Here is a 17,089-nt window from a genome sequence, read left to right on the forward strand (position 1 = left end):
AGCCCTGACAAAATAAAGTATTACAGACAATTCCTTCAAGATTCTGTCTTTGGTGCTTTGCCCTTCATTTTATTAGTACTATTAACCTTCTGCAAAAATCCCCGTGGCAATAAGTGTAGCAAAAATAGCTTAGTGGGAACACAAAAGGGTGGAATAAAAAAGAGCATCAGCAGTCTTGTTTTCTGGGACAGGCTTATCAGGGCCCCCGGTTCTGCTAGAGTAAAGTCAGGCACAGCAGTCTGATGGGCTCAGGGTGGAATCTACCCCACCGGTGCCGTGTCGAATGATTAAATTCATTTGGGAGCTTTGAAAGCTTAACTGAAGCCCAGCTGGAGATGGGCTACTAGAACATCATATGTGTTTCACCATTTCGAAGATTCTCTCTCCTTATTCTCAACTCCACTGTTTCACTGTCCTTTCACTGCCCCTGCCTGGCAAAAACCCACATCTGGTTGAATCCAACTGCCTGTCTCGCTGCTCGTCACCGTAGTCAGGATGCTACGCTCTGCTGGAGAAACATCACAGACTGCAGAGTCCGATGCAGTGAGGCTCCTTCATCCCTGGCAACTGCATCCGTCACTGAGCGCACACAGTCCACTGTGTGCAGTCCCAGCCTGCCTCATTCTCTCAGCCTCAGATCCCACCTCCTTCCTCCAGCCTTAGCAGACAGCACCTCCTGCTTCACAGAGAAAACAAGAGCAGACAGACTGTCAACACCTTTACTTCTGCGACCGGATCTCCCAACCTATCCATAGAAGACAGCGTCAGTGCCTTGCCCATTTCCCCTTGGGACTCTGGCTGCCTGAGGACCTCCACTGGTATGCACCACCCACCCCTCCTCGGTGCGTGTGCAGCCTACACTGGCTCCAGCTACCCACATGGGTCTTTACTTATCCATTCACCCATTATTCGTTATCCTTGCTTTCCAACATCTCTACTCCTTATGTTATTTTATTTTTTATTTAGTAAATAAAAATTTCCAAAGTACAGTTAATGGATTACAATGGCTCCCCCCCCCATAATTTCCCTCCCACTCACATCCCTCCCATCTCCCGCTCCCTCTCCTATTCCATTCACATCAAGATTCATTTTCTTTTTTTTTTAATTTTTTTTTTGACAGGCAGAGTGGACAGTGAGAGAGACAGAGAGAAAGGTCTTCCTTTGCCGTTGGTTCACCCTCCAATGGCTGCTGCGGCCGGCGCGCTGCAGCCGGCGCACCGCGCTGATCCGATGGCAGGAGCCAAGTACTTCTCCTGGTCTCCCATGCGGGTGCAGGGCCCAAGCACTTGGGCCATCCTCCACTGCACTCCCTGGCCACAGCAGAGAGCTGGCCTGGAAGAGGGGCAACTGGGACAGAATCTGGCGCCCCGACCGGGACTAGAACCTGGTGTGCTGGTGCTACAAGGCGGAGGATTAGCCTAGTGAGCCGCGGCGTTGGCAAGATTCATTTTCAATTATCTTTATATACAGAAGATCGATTTAGTATATATTAAGTAAAGATTTCATCAGTTTGCACCCACACAGAAACACAAAGTGTAAAATACTGTTTCAGTACTAGTTATAGCATTACTTCACATTGGACAACACACTAAGGACAGATTCCACATGAGAAGTAAGTACACAGTGACTCCTGTTGTTGACTTAACAATTTGACACTCTTGTTTATGGCATCAGTAATCTCCTAGGCTCTAGTCATGAGTTGCCAAGGCTATGGAAGCCTTTTGAGTTCGCCGACTTCGATCTTATTCCAACAGGGTCATAGTCAAAGTGGAAGTTCTCTCCTCCCTTCAGAGAAAGGTACCTCCTTCTTTGATGGCCCCGTTCTTTCCACTGGGATCTCACTCGTAGAGATCTTTCATTTAGGTTTTTTTTTTTTTTTTTTTCCAGAGTGTCTTGGCTTTCCATGCCTAAAATACTCTCATGGGCTCTTCATCCAGATCCGAATGCCTTAAGGGCTGATTCTGAGGCCAGAGTGCTATTTAGGACATCTGCCATTCTATGGGTCTGCTGTGTATCCCGCTTCCCATGATGGATCGTTCTCTCCCTTTTTGATTCTATCAGTTAGTATTAGCAGACACTAGTCTTAGATCCCTTTGACTCTTAGACCTATCAGTGTGATCAATTGTGAACTGAAATTGATCACTTGGACTAGTGAGATGGCATTGGTACATGCCACCTTGATGGGATTGTATTGGGATCCCCTGACACGATTCTAACTCCACCATTTGGGGCAAGTCCGATTGAGCATGTCTCAAATTGTACATCTCCTCCCTCTCTTATTCCCACTCTTATATTTAACAGGGATCACTTTTCAGTTAAAATTTAAACACCTAAGAATAATTGTTTGTTAATTACAGAGTTCAACCATTAGTACTAGAACAAAACAAAGAAAAAATACTAAAATTGATAAAGTATTACATTGTACATCAACAGTCAGGACAAGAGCTGATCAAGTCACTGTTTCTCATAGTGTCCATTTCACTTAAACAGGTTTCCCCTTTGGTGTTCAGTTAGTTGTCGCCGATCAGGGAGAACATATGATATTTGTCCCTTTGGGACTGGCTTAATTCACTCAGCATGATGTTTTCCAGATTCCTCCATCTTGTTGCAAATGACCGGATTTTGTTGTTTTTGACTGCTGTATAGTATTCTATACATGTCCCATAATTTCTTTATCCAGTCTACTGTTGATGGGCATTTGGGTTGGTTCCAGGTCTTAGCTATTGTGAATTGAGCTGCAATAAACATTAATGTGCAGACAGCTTGTTTGTTTGCCAATTTCATTTCCTTTGGGTAAATTCCAAGGAGTGGGATGGCTGGGTTGTATGGCAGGGTTATATTCAGGTTTCTGAGGAATCTCCAGACTGACTTCCATAGCAGCTTAACCAGTTTGCATTCCCACCAACAGTGGGTTAGTGTCGCTTTTTCCCCACATCCTTTCCAGCATCTATTGTTGGTAGATTTCTGAATGTGAGCCATTCGAACCGGGGTGAGGTGAAACCTCATCCTTACGTGATTTTAAAAAATCAACTCTAAATAAACTACTGGCCTTTATGGCCTTGTCTCAGAATCTGCTTCAAAGACATCACAAACTCAGATGGCACCATCTCCTCCTCCTATCCTCCTGCTGCCATAGAAGAGGGTTCCAGCCTCTGTCCCAGGCTCCGTTCTCCACTCCCTCTGCAGAACCCAGCCCCTTGCTTTTCTTAGGGACCTCACTTCATCAATTACCACTTCTCACCACTGCATCTTGTCTTTGCTTTCAATACTATTTTCTTTATTTCATCCCCACTCCACTTGCATTTTGTTCATATTTGTCTAAATTTTATTTGCCCATTTTTTAATTTTCCATTTATCTTTGTGTTTTGCCTTAGAGAAATTTCTAGAAACTAGTATTTCTTCCATCCAAACTAAGAAACATTGTAACTTACCATAATGATGCCCCATTAGCTCTTTTTTTCTGGTATTCCATTTTGTACCTTTAAAAATATTTCATTTTATCTCCTTTTGCTAATTTAGCCAAACCTCATTTACTTCCCAGCCTCTGTAGAGGCTGTCCTTATATGTAAATAGTTGTGGGCATTTAACATTTTATTACATTTAATCTCCGTAAAAGTGAGACAATTTGAGTCATGGTGCCTGGTTCCCCATCTCAACTCCCAAGCCCCTCCACTTTGCCATCTGTACTGTGGGCACTGTTGAGACAGGTTAGAAACAGGACTCACAAAATCAGGCCCCTCCCAACTCGACACGCATCCATCTGGAGCTACAAACCAACAACAAGGAATGTCAAACTCTGCACAACTTACTGTCCAATTAGGGATTCCCCACCCCATGTGCTTTCCCAGAAGACCCCAGGATCACCTCCTGGGGTAGTGAGCAGCGCTCCGTTTACAGCGCGCTGTGCGCAAAAAGCAGCAACTGCGCCTGCGCAGAACACTGAGGCACAAACCCAAGAACTGTGCGCTACAGGCTACGAGCCAGAGGCTGACAGGGAGCCCCCACCCCTCCCCAACCTGATAAAACCCCTGGTCTGTGCCTGCTGGGGAGGCAGTGGGTGGAAAGTCTCTCTGCTTGGCTTTCTCCTTTGGTGTTTAAGGATAAACCCCTAATAAACCTTGTCTGGGTTGAGGGTTGTCTGGTTGTCAATTTCTATTTGCAAATGAGCCAAAGAACCTGGGGTCGGTATCATTGTGACCAGAATGAACTTCCTAAAACGCATCTGGCTAAGTGACTCACGGAGTTAAACACGTCTGCGACTCCGACCACGTAACGTAACTCCCGAGCTTCCTGACCTGGCCGAGTGCTCTCTGTAATCTTCCGGAGGTCATCTCTCATCATGTTCTCTTCCACAGGGTTTGCTCTCCAGGCCGGGCTAATGTCAGTTTCTATGACTTTCCTCTTCCTGAGGTTTACTTATCAATTCATTTGGAAAATATTTTATGGAGTCACCTTCATTTCCCCTAACTATGCGGATGGATCAAAATGGTGATTGATCATAATGGTGTCTGATTTCTAGAGCTCCAGACCAACGGGAAAAGCAGATGCTCAAATAATAACAGTACAGTGTCCAAAGGGCCAGTTCTGCTAAGAGGGGAGCCTACCAAATATGGGATGAGGAGCAAGCAACAACACAGCCACATCCAAGTGAGGGGTGAGCAGGAAATTCAACAAAAACCAAGGTCCATGCTTCCCTTTCCTTATCAAGCTGACAGATTCCAATTCATCCTTCCAACTTAGGCAGTCCTCATATGTGTTTCCATGGCACCTCAGGGTTCTCTCGGAGCACTGATCATACCTGCTGCATTCATTCATTCATTCATTTGGTCATCATTCCCCAAATGAGCACCTTCTCTGGTCTAGGCCAGTGTTCTGAACTTATAACCCAGCAGGAAAAAATTGGATGAAAAATGCTATCGCCAGCAAACATAATTAGAAAATGCAGGGAGTCCTCTGGGGACATATGGCCCAATGAGCCAATCCAGCTCAGAGTCTGGCATCACGCGCCCTCCACCCCAGGGGACTGCACATTGCCTGCATGTCATGCTGCGTTCCCCAACATGGCACTGGCTGCACCTTTGTGCCAGCCATGGGCACGGGAACGGATGAGAGAAGGAGCGCAGTGCTCTACAGGGTGACAGAGTCAGTCTCAGTCCCTGCCCACCAGAAGCTCACAAGATGAGGCAGCGCCTGGAGCAGCCAGTCCATCAGCAGGGTGAGAAGAGCCAACCAGCGCCCTCCCTGGAAGGAGCTGAAAGGGAGGGGGGCCGCGGAGCTCCTCTTTTTTGCCTTGCAGATGGTGGGACAGGAACCCGAGTCAGACAGAGGGTCACCTGCAGCCACGGGTGTTGGAATCTGCCTAGTCTCCTTTCTTCTGCAGAAGATCGCTACAAATGCCACTGCCCAAGAAACTTGGCTTGGCGAGGCTGCTGCGTGTACTCAGTGAGGGCCCCAGGGAGGGGTATTGTGGAGCGTATGGCGGAGATACGGGAGGGAGGTAAAGTAGACTGAGAAGGAAAAGGAAGCGGAGCCCACAGAAAGCTCCTTGTGAGTCACGGTCAACAGAGCCAGCGGAGGCTCTTCCAGCACCCTGTTTCCTCTTTTTCAGGCTAAAGAGATCCCCGGGGTCGATCTCAGCTCTAAGTTAGTTACTGTCCACTACTTCATCAGCCTTGTCCTAAAGCTGCACGTGGGGCGCCTCTTTCTGCTCTGACTGTAATTAGCTGTCAGGTGTCGCGTGAGCACTCTGAGGGTATTTTTGCTGGTTCTCCTGGAGGTCCTCCTTTGCATATGTTCATCGTCCAGTCTCACTGGTCCTTTCAGATGACTGCAAATACATAAAGGGGAGAGTATATTTGGAAAGCAAAGCTATATTTTGGCCCCAGAAAGGAGAAATTTGTCAATTGGGCAAACTGAGGTAGCAAGAGGTAGGCATCAGTTGACCCACTAAACTCTGAGCCTACCTCATGCCAGACAGAAGGTCTGGAGAATTTGGGTTTTCAAATATGGCCGCCAATGACATAGAAAAGCCACAGAGGAGCTAAAACACAGAGGATAGGTTTCCTGGACCCAGGAATGTATTTTCTTCTTAACTCTTCAGGGTGTTCACCTATTTATTTTGTCAGCCACTACTTCTCCCCTTTAGGCAAGGTAAGAGTTCTTCAGATTGAAGGGCAGGCATTTGGTGTAGTGGTTACAATACTGCTTGAGATGCTCACACCCAATATTGGAGTTCTTGGTTTGAGTCTCAGCTCTACTCCCCATTCCAGCTTCTTGAAAAGGCAGTAGGTGATGGTTAAAGTAGTTGTATCCTTGTCACCCAAATGAGAGGCCTGGATTGAATTCCTGGCTCCCAAGGGGAATGGAGAGTAAACCAGCAGATGAGAGCTCTCTGTCTCTGTCTCTCAGGAAAAAAAAAAGATTCATCAAATTTCTTTTAACAATCTGCCATTTCCGTACTCTTGGGATGGAATTCGAGTGGATTGAAACTGTTCTCCCGCTTTTTGGGGGGGCAGTATGCTTGATTGACTGAAGTCCTTCACTGGTTGATTCAGAGAAAGGCACATAAACCAACCAGAGTAATGAAATAAGAAGCCTGGAGCTTCTGCATCCATATTGCCATTCTGCATGCAGCCTAAGAATGGAACAACCTCAAGTTTGCAGAGCTTAGATTCCCGGACCATCCCTGTGGACCCACTGTCCAAGTGAGCCTAGAAACTTCTGTTTGTGTTTAAGCTGAGGTCTTTGCTTTGCTTTGTGTTGAGTTGGGCTTTCTGTTTCCTTACTCTGGAAGGTTTTTGATTTATACTCAATAGACCTAAAAACAACTGGGACTTCCTTTCTAGCTTTACATAGCAGGAGCTCTCATGGCATGCGTATGAATAGTCACAGCTGCCCTCGGTGTGCTGACTCACAGCCAGTCACCACTGTTGCCGCCTTCTACCCTGCACTGTGTTCAGGAGGACAGTACTCTGAATGATTCCCTCATTTCCTGCCTGATGGAGAAAAACCCAATTGCATTATGGATTGAAATTTTGAAATTTTATTTGGGTTTAGGAAATAGTGTAGGGTCTAGGGAAATGATCTTTATATTAATGTGGAGTGTGCAGGAGTGATCAATACATGCAGGCAGCTGCTTCAAGTGCAGGAGCTATGGGGACTTCCTGGCATCTTAAGGGCTACATGCAAAGACAGGAAAGATGGGTGTTAGGAGCTTCATCCAAGGCATTCACAACAAAACAAAGGTCCATTCTCATTTGCATTCTTAATTTGAACTCTGTCCTGGAAAAGCACACTTGTTTTGGGGGCTGAGATATGGATTCTAGTGGCATTTTGTCTGTGCAGCTTTGGTAGTCACTGTCCACCCTACCTCTGGAGCCAATACCGGGCTCATCCAGGTTCTAACATTTTTTAGTTCAAGTGTGGAGTAAAGGTGTTTTCACCCAGCTACCAACTGGAGCCATGCTGAATCTGGCCATTGCTCTGCCACTGAGTGGCGGAGCAGGAAGGGGTCCTGTGTATCTGCTGCAGCCATTCTCTTCCAAAGGAGGAAGCTGAAGCCCCGGACGTGAAGAGACGTTGTTGGTGGCAGTGGCAGTGTGCACTTGGGGCCACCGTGGATGAGGCCACTGGTGAAGGGGAGGAGGGCAGGAAACGGGGGGGGGGTTGCTTGTGTCCACCACTTGGCCTTGGACAGATATATCCCCTTCTCCTGACTGTTTTCCCCAGCGCAGGTGGCTGCAAGGACCAAGTCTCCCTCTCTTGACTATGATGCTCTTTACTGAGACCTTGATTACCAACTGTTACCAGTGACAACACATTGCCCACACTGGAGCCTGGGAGGATCTGCTGTCTCCCACTACCTGATGGCTTTGCAACCCTTTGTTTCATCTTTGAATCACAGGTTAGCAATTGAGGACTGCTCATCCCTCTGCGATCATACTGAGGGAGATGAGAGATGTTTGAGGGTGCGTGTGTGCACGTGCGCAAAGCATGTACGTATGAGTTGTTGAGTGAATCCCTCTGGAAGGATCACTTTCTCCTCAGGTTTTCCCCTAAGCCCCAACTTTGACAGCGTGTGCAACATGAGGCTGTCATTCTGTCATTTGAGCTGTATTTTCACTCCAAATAGACTTTTATGAGCAAAGGCAAAGGTATACTCATATTCCAGCAGTCTCTGGTAATTCAGAGCGTAGCCAAGCTGTCAGCAATTTTAAAAACAAAAAAACTTTATTTGAGAGGCACATACACACGCACACACACACGCACAGAGGGCGAGGAGAGTGAGAATGAGCACTCCCATCAGCTGCTGGTTCAATCCACAAACGCCCACACTGACTGGGGCTGGGCCAGGCTGACACTGGGAACCAGGAACTCAATATAAGCTTCCCATGTGGGTGCCAGGAACCCAATTACTTGAACCATCACTGCTTCTCCCCGGTTCTGCATTAGCAGAAAGTTGGAATCAGGAGCCGGAACCAGGCATCAAACCCAGGCACTCCAATGTGAGATGCAGACACCCCAACTGGTTTCTTAACTACTAGGCCAAATGCCTGCCCCATGAGCAATTTTCAAGAAGGATTTTATCCATTAACATTCCTTCCTATAAAATCCCAATTTAAATCAGAAATATTTTAAAACGATTTTGTAACAGTGCAAATGCCTGTTCATTTTTAATGTGCATGCATTATGGCATTTATTTAAAATAGACTCTCCAGGAAGAGTGACAAGCCTAAAACTCTCCTGTTGTATGTTTAATATTCATGCACCATTTACATTCTGTGGGTATTTTAGTCTTCACTCTGCGTCATGCAGAAAACTTGGTGAACTCTTTCGGGGAAGAAATTGTACTTTTAAAATGATCTCTCCAGTGTTTCAGAGGCACTTGATAAATACTTACGACTGTTGTTGTGATGTTGATATAATAGTAGGTGAAGTGGCTAGTTTACACTGGCCTTAGCAGCAAAACTGGGAATCACGGAGCGTGTCATACAAACTAGTCCCAGCCACGTTAAATATTTAATGTCATGTTCTCCTAGTGTCAAAATATTTAGAGAGATGCGGTGAGAGCCTCTCTAAGGCAGAGGGAGATGAGCCAGGAGTACATGCTGCACATATGCAAAGCATCACAGAGAAGCCCACAAAGTTTATTCTTGAGATTCACTATTTTTGCTCCAACGGGCTCCCCACTTGGGGAAGGCATCAGGCAAGACCGAGGTCCGGATGGCCGTGGCTGAATGGCAGGGAAGCACAACTCAACGGGACTTTGGTTCCAGAGAAGCTCTGTGTTGAGCAGTCTCCTTTTTTGAGGCTCCAGATCAGGAAGAAGTGCCTCAGGCCAGCTCCAGGTGCTTGCCCTGGGGCAACCACCAACCACCAAGCAGAGAAGAATGGTGGCCGCTGGCACCTGCTCACCAGACACCAGAACCATGCATTTCGCCACCTCCCTCCTCTCTGGTTCAGATGATGGGTTCCAATCTCAACACTGCAGCAGAACAGGGAGTGTGGCCTCTGAGAACGGTTGTGTGTGGGTGCCTCCCTCGGCAGTCTGGGTGCAGACAGGTGTCTGTGTTTCTCAAAGCCACACAGGTAATTCCAATGGAAACCAGAGTTGAGGGGAACCACTTTGGGAGTCCCAGGGTAGATTCTCTAGGGAGACAAATGATATTCCTTCAAGGGTGAGGCATGATAGGGCTGGGATAAAGAACACAGAACATGGGGGTGGAGTCAGTTTGCAGTGCCTGGAGGTTTATGTGAACCGGCATCTCAAAGGCATGGACTGCTCTTTCTCTACTTTGTGCTTAGATCCACATCAGACCGTGTCTGGGAATGCAGCATACAATGCCCCCGAGAGCCTGAACAGCCAGGAGAATTCCATGTGGGATGATGGTATTGTATGCTGGGCTCAATATGTGCTCAGCTGAAAAAAGAGTAAGTGACCACCTAGCCTTCATAGCTTCCCATGTCTTAGGTCATTCTGCACCCATTCCTGACTGCTCACTGTGCCATATACACTTGTGTGATGCGGAAAAAAAAATCAGCAAAATTCCTTGTCTAGGTTAGTTGGATTCTCTGAAAAAAAAAAAAAAAAAAAAAAGCCAGAACCAATAGTGTGTGTGTATGTGTGTGTGTGTGTGTGTGTGTGTGTGTATCAGAGAGACAGAGAAAGAGGAAGAGAGATTTACTATAAGGAATTGGCTCACACAGTTAGGGAAGCTAAGAAATTTTAAGATCTGCAGTTGGCAAGCTAGAGACCCTGAGGGGAGCTGATGGTACAGTTGTAGCCTGAAAACCGGCAGACTTGAGACTTAAGAGGAGCTCATGGATCAGTTTGCATCTGAAGGCTGGAAAAGACCAATGTCCCAATTTAAAGCATCCAGGCAGGAGGAGTCCCCTGCCTTCAACTGCATGGACAAGGACCACCCACATTAGGGAGGGCAGCCTGCTTTTGTTCAGTCTACAGGTTCACACATTAATCTCTTCTCAAAATGCAAACCCAGAATGTGTTTGAGCAAATGTCTAGGTACCCTATGGCCCATCAGGTTGACACATAGAACTACCCATGGCATGCCATTTTGCTTGCAGGCATCCTGTCTGCCAAGAAGCACATCCATTGAAGAATGAATGGTGCAAGGTAAACTCAGCACCTTTTAAGTACCCATAAGAGAGCTGCCCACTGTATCATCACCATTGCACCTTTGTAATCGCAGGAACAACAGCCCTGTCCGAACAGCCCTGGGCCCCAACCCAGCCGGACTCCATGTCACTGTATATAGAGTAGACTCCTTGATCCCTCTTTCTACCTCCACCTCTATCTGTGTTTCTTCATCGTTATGCTGCTGGGGAAAGCCAAAGACTGGGCTGGCTGGACCTCAGCTGGACTTCAGCTAGATTCTCACTATTGCCCAGTGGGCTTTGTGTCATTCCTCAGCAACTGATCCATCTATCCCACCTCCATTCAGCAAATATTTAGGAGCACCTTCTGCTTGCCATATGCTGTGATCTGCTAAGGGTACAACAGGGCTGTACACAAAATAGGCAGTCCCTGCTCTCAGAGAGCCTATAGTCTGGCTGACTCTGCAAGTAGGGTGTCCTCAACCTGTCCTAGTGTCTCAGTCCTCTGTTATCTCCAGGTGACCTCAGTGACAATCATGGGTTCACCACGATTGGAAGTTCTTGGGTATGTATTTCTTGGAGACCTCAGCAACAACCATGGGCTCACCATTGTTGGAAGCTCTGGTTCTGCCTCTCCAACCCCTGAGTTCCCTCTAGCCCTCCCCTTGTTCTCAGACATCTAAAGCCGGAAGGCCATGGCTCTCTGGTTACCAGTCCTCAAGATGCTCCTGCATCCTCCATCCTACGTTCCTTAACTCTGAGATGTCAGCCCATCCATCCCCATGCCCAATCTAGGAGTGTGGGCACTTTCCTCCATCCAGAAAGACCTCCCATTCCATACTCCAAGGTCACTGGTCCTGTTTATTCTTCTTCCTAAATAAGCACCTCCTTCCTGCACATCTTTCATACTAAGTCTCATCATCAACTCGTAATTTTCCTGTCTCCCAATCTCAACCCTGTCCTCTCAAATCTAGCCATTGCATTGCTGCCAGGAAATAATTCTAACACATTTGATTATATCCTACTCCTGATCTACATTTTTTTTTTACAGGCAGAGTGGACAGTGAGAGAGAGAGACAGAGAGAAAGGTCTTCCTTTGCCATTGGTTCACCCTCTAATGGCCGCTGCAGCCAGTGTGCTGCGGCTGGCGCACCGCGATGATCTGAAGCCAGGAGCCAGGTACTTCTCTTGGTCTCCCATGCAGGTGCAGGGCCCAAGGACTTGGGCCATCCTCCACTGCACTTCCGGGCCACAACAGAGAGCTGGACTGGAAGAGGAGCAACCGGGACTAGAACCGGGGGTGCCGGCACCACAGGCGGAGGGTTAGCCTATTGAGCCACGGTGCTGGCCCTGATCTACATTTTTCAATGGCTCTTAACAAGTTAAAGCAAGATTAAATTTTTTTTCTTGGCAAAGAAATGTAATACAAAGCACTAAAAAGAAATGAGCTATCAAATCATGAAAAGATGTAGAGGGAATTTAAAAACATATCATTAAGCCAAAGCAGCCAATCTGAAAATGCTATATACAATAGAAGTCCAACTACATGACTTTCTAGAAAAGGTAAAGCAAATGGAGACAGTCTGATCAATGGTTTAAAGAAGCTGGGGGGAGAGATGGATGAATATATAAAGGAATTTTTAGGGCAGAAAAACTCTCCTGCATGATTCTATAATAGGCGATTTGGCAATACTACAAAAAGTTCCAGAAAAATGGAATTAAAAGCCAAGTTTATTTTGGTGCAAAAAAATTTAAGTCCATGCACACAGGGGTCTTCAAAAAGTTCATGGAGTATGCATATCACAAAATATGCATGAATTTCAATTTTTTTGCACCAAAATAAGATTATCTTTAAAAAAGATTTATTTATTTATTTGAAAGTCAGAATTACAGAGAGAGAAGGAGAGCCAAAGAGAGAGAGAAAGGTCTTGCATCCACTGGTTTACTCCCCAAATAGCTCCAACAGCCGGAGCTGCTCCAATCCAAAGCCAGGAGCCAGGAGCTTCTTCCAGGTCTCCCACGGGGGTGCAGGGGCCCAAGGACTTTGGCTGTCTTCTACTGTTTTCCCAGGCCATAGCAGAGAGCTGGATCCGAAGTGGAGCAGTAAGAACTCGAACTGGTACCCATATGCAGGCTAGCACTGCAGTATGTCACAGAGCTGGCCCCAAGCTTATCTTTTAATTCTCTTTCCCGTGAACTTTTCTGAAGTGCCCCCTACCCTTCTGTATAGATTTCTGAAACCAGTGGTGGGCTTACTCCTTTCTCACTAGTCTGTTTGCTTCTGGTCTTGACAGCAGTACATTCTCAGGTCCGGCGAGCCAAGGTCAGATTGGCCACTAATATTTCTCTCCTGGGCAGAGCTGTGCTCCTGCAGGCGTAGCATCAGGTCATCTCCGAGTTATTTCACCTGTCTTCTCCTGTTTACACGTGCTTTTAATTTATCCAGAGGAAGTTTGGCCAGGCAAGACATTCCCGGTCACTCCTTTTCTGCTAGAGCAGGGAAGTCAGGATTGCAAGCTTTAACTGTGACCTTTCGAGCACTTCAATAAAAGACAGCTGTGGTCTTTTGGTTGCTTAGAAGTTTTAATACTGACTTTCTAAAGCCTCGGTTGAACATGAGGCCATGACCGAGCTGACACCTTAAGCCGACAACAGTAATCCAGCTCCACCTGGATTTGACAGCTGGGGTCTGTGGAGCCTGACAAATTATCTAAGGCGGGTACATTATTCCATTGTGTGAATCTTTGTCTCCTCTGCCTTACAGAGGCAGCTCAGCAAAGTTCTCCAAGAGTGCTTATTCAAGCTGTCAGGCTTTGTTACCTGTTTTGAATGAAGCCAGTCAGCCACAGGAACTCCTTGTTTCCTCCCATTTTTCCCACAGTGTCTTATCACAAGTGTTCAGGTTCTCAGAAAAGCTTGAAGCTCAAACTTGCTCCTAAATCAAGCCTGTTTCAAAGTTTATGAAAATGCCTGCAGCTTACACATGTTGAGTTGTTTTTTTAAAGTTTTTTTTTTTTTATTATTATTTGAAAGGCAGAGTTACAGAGAGGCAGAGGCAGAGGCAGAGAGAAGTCTTCCATCCGCTGGTTCACTCCCCAGTTGGCTGCAATGGTTGGAACTGCACTGATCTGAAGCCAGGAGCCAGGAGCCTCTCCTGGGTCTTCCACGCGGGTGCAGGGGCACAAGGACTTGGGCCATCTTCTACTGTTTCCCAGGTCATAACAGAGAGCTGGATTGGAAGTGGAGCAGCCGGGTCGAACCAGCGCCCATATGGGATGCCGGCACTGGAGGCAGCAGCTTTACCCACTACGCCACAGCGACGGCACCACACGTTTAATTTTTTAAAAAATTGCAGCCTGTGCTCTAGAGACTCACTTCTCAGTGGTACTCCAGGGGCACCTGAATTGCTACAGTGTCAAGGACTTTGGGTTGAGTTTTCTATGTACTGACTGATGAACTATTTCCCACCATAGATAGCATTTTGGAGATAATTGATCAATGATTTTTCACTTATTTCTTAATTTATATTTCTAAGTGGTTTTTTCAATGATGGATACTAAATAATTATTTTCCATAAAGCCCATTCTCAAAAAAACTAAGATCAGACTGTCTCTGATCATGAATCTCCAGGGTCTTTCCATATATTAAACAAATGGAACTTCCTTTGGATTTATGGTGAACAAAATCCACCTTCACCTCCCGAGTCAGATCTTTAGGCAGAACCTACAGCGTCTTTGCAGTACCTGCTCTCACACACAGCAGGTACCCCTCTTGCAGTTACTCTTCCACCCCTCGTCCTTCCCTCTCCTCTTTCAGACTCAGCCGCTGGCTCACTGTCGCTCTCTCTAATAGTAGCTTTGCCATATTTTTAATGACCTTGAAGATGATCCTTCCCTAACCTTCATTTTCCAGTTGCTCAAACTCTCCTCTGCTGGTCTTGTCTAAAACACACGCTCAGCCACCCTCTCCCAATGGGCATCCCTTAGGCTTTGTCACCGCCAGGGACTGGGCCCTTCCGTAACCTCTTTTATTTTATTTTATTTTTATTTTTTTTGACAGGCAGAGTGGACAGTGAGAGAGAGACAGAGAGAAAGGTCTTCCTTTGCCGTTGGTTCACCCTCCAATGGCTGCCGTGGCTGGCGCGCTGTGGCCGGCGCACCGCGCTTATCCGAAGCCAGGAGCCAGGTGCTTCTCCTGGTCTCCCATGCGGGTGCAGGGCCCAAGGACTTAGGCCATCCTCCACTGCACTCCCTGGCCACAGCAGAGAGCTGGCCTGGAAGAGGGGCAACCGGGACAGAATCCGGAGCCCCGAACGGGACTAGAACCCAGTGTGCCAGCACCGCAAGGCGGAGGATTAGCCTGCATAACCTCTTTTAAACATTTCTCTTTCCAGTCACCACTTCTTGCCCTTCCAACTTACTATCTCTAATGCTTTTACTCCAACTCTGCTTTGCTTCACCTGGGTTGTACGATTCACTAAACCTGCCTGCTTTTCCCTGTCCCTCAAGTTCCTCATTCTAGCTCCTGGCTCATTTCCTAGGCTATAGTCCTCATTTTCCTCCCTAATCAGTGAAATCCCAAGGTCCACTATTCTAATATCCACCTTTCATAAACCCACAGGTTTTTGGCCTCCCCTTATCTTCTGAAAACCGCACCTAATCCTGCACAGCTGCACTGTGGAGGAAAAACACACAGCCATGGGGGCGGTTTCACCGCAAATTTACCAGCACTAATCTCCAGCAGGTCCTCAATGCTGTGTGCATTCCTGGTTGATTCAGTCTTTTGCTCTTCTACACGTCTTCTCTCCTCAACCTTTCAACAGCCTCTCTCCGGTTTCACTCACAGCCAACAACCTAGCTTCTGATTTCCACTGAGAATACAGAAGCAGTAGAAGAGAGCTTCTATGAGCTATGGACATCACAAGAACCCCATCAGGGCTGGTGCTGTGGCACTGTGGATTAAGCTGGCATCCCATATCTATATCAGAGCTCTGCTTCCAATTCAGCTCCCTGCTAATGTGCCTGGGAAGGCAGCAGCCCTGGCCATTAGGGCCATCTGGTGAGTGAGCCAGCAGATGAAAGATCCTCTCTCTCTCACTATCTCTCTCTCTCTCTCTCTTTTCCTTTCAAATAAATACATAAAAATATCTTAAATACCAATCATCACCCCGTCAATCCCCTACTAGCCTCAAAACCCAGACTCTTCCTTCTTTCATATCAACCTTTTGTGATCTTGAGAAATCATTCCAGATGTCCTCCTCTTTCCTTCTCCTGCATTAACTCTGTTCTCACAGTGATTTCCCCATTAGCATATAAACAAGCTACCATTTCTTCCATGTGTGAAGGCATCCTTTCTGACTGCACTTGCCCTTCCAATTATGTTCCATTTCTCTGCTTCTCTTTATAGCAGTTGTTATCAGAAAAGCGGCCCATAGCTGTTTTCTTTTCACCCCCCCAAATGGCTGCTACAGCCATCCGAAGCCAGGAGCCAGGTGCTTCCTCCTGGTCTCCCATGTGGGTGCAGGGCCCAAGCACTTGGGCCATCCTCCACTGCACTCCCGGGCCACAGCAGAGAGCTGGCCTGGAAGAGGGGCAACCGGGACAGAATCTGGCGCCCCGACCGGGACTAGAACCCGGTGTGCCGGCGCCGCAGGTGGAGGATTAGCCTGGTGAGCTGTGGCGCCGGCTTCCATTCTCTCTTGAGTTTGTTCTCATCGCTTTAGGCCCTACCACTACACCAAATGGGTCATTTCAAAGTCATCAATGTCCTTCATGTGTCTACCTAGTCAGTTCTCGGCCCTCGTCTTGCTTGATCCGAGCAGTAATGGACTAGGTTCATCACTCCATTCTCTTCTTAATGTTTTCTTCACTTGGGTTCTGGGACTCCATTCTCTCCTGATTCCTCTTCCACCACAGTGACCGCTTATTTTTAGTTTTGTTTGCTTACTCAGTTCTCTAATTTCTTCATGTTGCATTTCCTGGGTCTCAGACCATGTGCTTCTGTTTCCTATACTATCTATACATATTCTCTTGGTGTTCTCATCCACTCTTGTGGCTTAAACAGCATTTACATGTGGAATGTTCACAAGTTACATATCTAGCCAAGACTGTTCTTCTACACTCTAGGTTCATATATCCACTTGCCTATATGACAACCTTTTTGGATGTCTAATAGATATCTCTATATGTCCAAAATCAACCTCCTAATCTTCTTCATTCCTAAGACTTTCTTCCATCATTCTTCCACCTCTCATTTATTGGCAAGCCCATTCTTTCTGAAGTCAGACAACAAACTCAAAATGTAGCTTTGATTTTTCTCTTTTCTCTCAAAGCCAACATAGAATCTAACAGAAAAGTCTTCATTGTCTACCTCCAAAGCAAGTTGAAATCTGACCACTTCTCACTAGTTCCTCAGTCACCATTCTGCTCAAGATTCCTTTAGGTCACAGGAAGAGGTCTATGGTCTATGGTGATGA

The 17,089-nt window shown here is 46.7% G+C and overlaps 1 protein-coding gene across 3 annotated transcripts in view; it reads right to left on the minus strand.

Annotated features, from left to right (window-relative positions):
• KCNAB1 (potassium voltage-gated channel subfamily A regulatory beta subunit 1) overlaps positions 1–17,089 on the minus strand; it is a 454,438-nt gene that overhangs the window by 101,504 nt on the left and 335,845 nt on the right.

Source organism: Oryctolagus cuniculus, chromosome 4 (genome assembly GCF_964237555.1).
Source record: "Oryctolagus cuniculus chromosome 4, mOryCun1.1, whole genome shotgun sequence".
Lineage (NCBI taxonomy): Eukaryota > Metazoa > Chordata > Mammalia > Lagomorpha > Leporidae > Oryctolagus > Oryctolagus cuniculus.